The sequence below is a fragment of the Taudactylus pleione genome, unplaced genomic scaffold (genome assembly GCF_031769625.1).
Source record: "Taudactylus pleione unplaced genomic scaffold, aTauple2 ptg000370l, whole genome shotgun sequence".
Classification (NCBI taxonomy): Eukaryota; Metazoa; Chordata; class Amphibia; order Anura; family Myobatrachidae; genus Taudactylus; species Taudactylus pleione.
This window is the reverse complement of record NW_028284771.1, coordinates 11,536,140-11,538,992: the sequence shown is the minus strand read 5'-3', so window position 1 is coordinate 11,538,992 and position 2,853 is coordinate 11,536,140.

The following is a 2,853-nucleotide window of genomic DNA, read 5'->3' as shown; positions in this document are numbered from 1 at the left end:
TTCAGCTCCAGCATGTAGGACTAGACGGGGGAAATTGGAAAGGTTTTCCTTTGGCCACGGCAACTTGAGTTAGTTCTGATGAATAGAGATTGCAGTCTGGGGATAAATGGTGAGCTCTGTTGTGTCTGATCATTCAGAATAATCCAGGTGGGGGCATTGTTATACCTTCTTGCTGTGCACAGCCTATTCAGAATTAACCAGGAGAAACACAAATTGGCTGAAATACCGAACATTCTAAAAAAAATAAAAAATAATTGGCTGAGTTAGTGGTAACTGGAATAAAAGAAGAGGGGATCTTGCTGTGGCAGTATAATAAAGCCTTACTCAAGGGATATGCATTGGAAGCTTTTTTTTCTCTACAAACATAACTTTTTTTTGGCAATATTCATTTCTTCATTTGTCTAAGTACAGAACTTCATGACCTTATCTCAGAATAGAATCCAGATTTTAAATGACCAAAGCCAGTAGCGGTAATCTTTCAAATAAACATTTGAATTGCAGTTTGATGTTGAATGTATGCTGCTGATCATTATAGCCTTTTGTTAGATTTTGGGGAGCTGGCTGCCAGCTTCCACCCCCCTTTGCTGAACCACAGTGATGTTTACGAGCCAGCACTACTTTTTGGTCCACCCTCAAGTTGTTCATTACTAATGCAGGATTTTCTACACAAATAGTGACACTCTTTTAGTGATATTAGAGTTCCAAATCAGTTAAAGTCGCCAATCAATGAATTGCCGTTTTAATGGTTTTATCTAGAGTGGACCCCACTCTGAACCACTGCATTCCAGACACTTTATTTGAGGTTAACCCATTTGGATTCAGATGACACCTTACATAAAATATAAGAGATCACCTCAGGATCACTGACCTGTGGAACTTTACTTATCCGAAGATTTGTTATTTGGAACTCTCGTAGCGCCGTAGGTCTTTTCTAATTGTTTTTCATATTGGTGCTGTTTTAGTGGCTGAGTACCACTCAGAATCATCTAAGCTGCTGAACTAGGGAGCTGAGATGTTTCTGAGATGTTATATAATGGACACTTCCAACATTGTCATAAATGATGTAACAGTGCATCCGAACTGTCCCCTTTGAATCTCAAATTACCTTGCTGAGAGTAGATAAGCTTGAACCATTGTAAGAGCTTGACCATAAAAATTATTATAATCATAAAGGAAAAGCAAACTGAAAAAATAGTATATATATTGGCTTTCCTGTCCCAATGACTTTAGTACAAGGTTTCCCTTACTGGTAAAAAGGACATCACTTTTCTGGGCTAAACATAAGTCAGCCAGCTGCCTTCCAACGATCCATCGCCCTTTTTTCAGTTAGATATAGGGTGTAGAGCAGGTCATAGGGTGAATGACACCACATTACACTGCTAAATGTCAATTAAATTTAACCTGCTGCTCTACTTGTTCTGTTCTATATAACACTGAAACAAGTTGTATTTACATTTTGGGGCTCATGTACATTTGGACTCAAATTCATTTTGTGCCCTTTAAGGTTAAGCCACAAATTGCACATTGTTTTCTATTGCACATGTGCAGAGGACCTTTATCTGCACTGAAAATACAGTAAGGATGTGTTCATGCAAAGTGCTTCCCATGCTGACTACTTGTCTGTGCTCTACCCCTAGAGCTAAATATAAAGATTATGATGATAGGGGGCTGCACTTGGCTGAATATGTGTAAATATCTGCACCCAGGTATACATTCAGTGATTGGTATATTTATTTAGTTGGTTTATTTTACTTCTTTTGGTGAATGGCACTAGATGACGGGATGGGTACAGGATACTGGCGCTCGGGATCCCGGCAGTCAAAATCCCGATGCCCGCATCCCGACAGGATTAGGTATCCTATCCCTCCCCCTCTCCCTACCCTAACCCTCTCTCCCCAGTATCTAAACCTAACCTCCCCCTAGTGCCTAAACCTAACCTCCCCCTCCACGCACCCTAAACCTATCCCTCTCCCCCTAGTGCCTAACCCTCCCCCCAACCCTGCTACTTACCTTCGGGATGCTGGTGGTTGGGATGCTGACACCAGGATTCTAACTGGTGTCGGGATTCCAGGTCCCGTATTCTAAGCGCCGGCATCCCCTGCGCCGGGATACTGAACGTATCCCCTGGGTAACTTTAGTCTAGTGACAGAGGTATTTACTAGAGCACTGTCTTCCTTAGGTTACATATATAAATATTCCTGTTACTGCACCCAGGTCCGTAACTACCAGTTATCACACTCACCAGGGTTGCCGCTCAAGGTGGAGGCTGTACCCGTCTTAACCGCACACAGATTTTAACCCCTGTGGGTCTGCAGCTACACAAAGCCTAAAAAAAAGCCCTTTGCAAATGACTTCAGCCTTGCTTTTTGGTCTGAGCTCCTGGCTCTGGGCTCCATAACAGAGCCTCAATAATGTTGTGGCCCACAAGTGCAGTGCATGCGACATCTAATGTTTTCCTCAATATAGAAGGACAACTTTACCAAAAACAATCACATTTTCTAAGAAGTTAGGTGAGGTTAATTTAATAGTGAAAGGCTAATTACCTGTGCCCCAACCATGCTCTGATTTTTTGGGGTCCTCTCTAGTTGTGTGTGCAGCAGTTCGTCTCTTGTTTCAGCAGTATTGTGTAATAATAGGGCCTTTACATCAGGCAGCTATCGGGGCAATTCTCCGTTCTGCCAATGCCTGAGCTTCGGTGACATCCAACATGTTGTACAATCCCGATTTACCGATTCCGACCCAAAAATGACCGATGTTGGCTGTGTTTTGCCAATTCCCCATCAGATCGTCGTTCATCAATGTTTTTGAATGCTGATCGGTGGATCGGCGTCGGCAGAGCAGGGAAACTGCCTG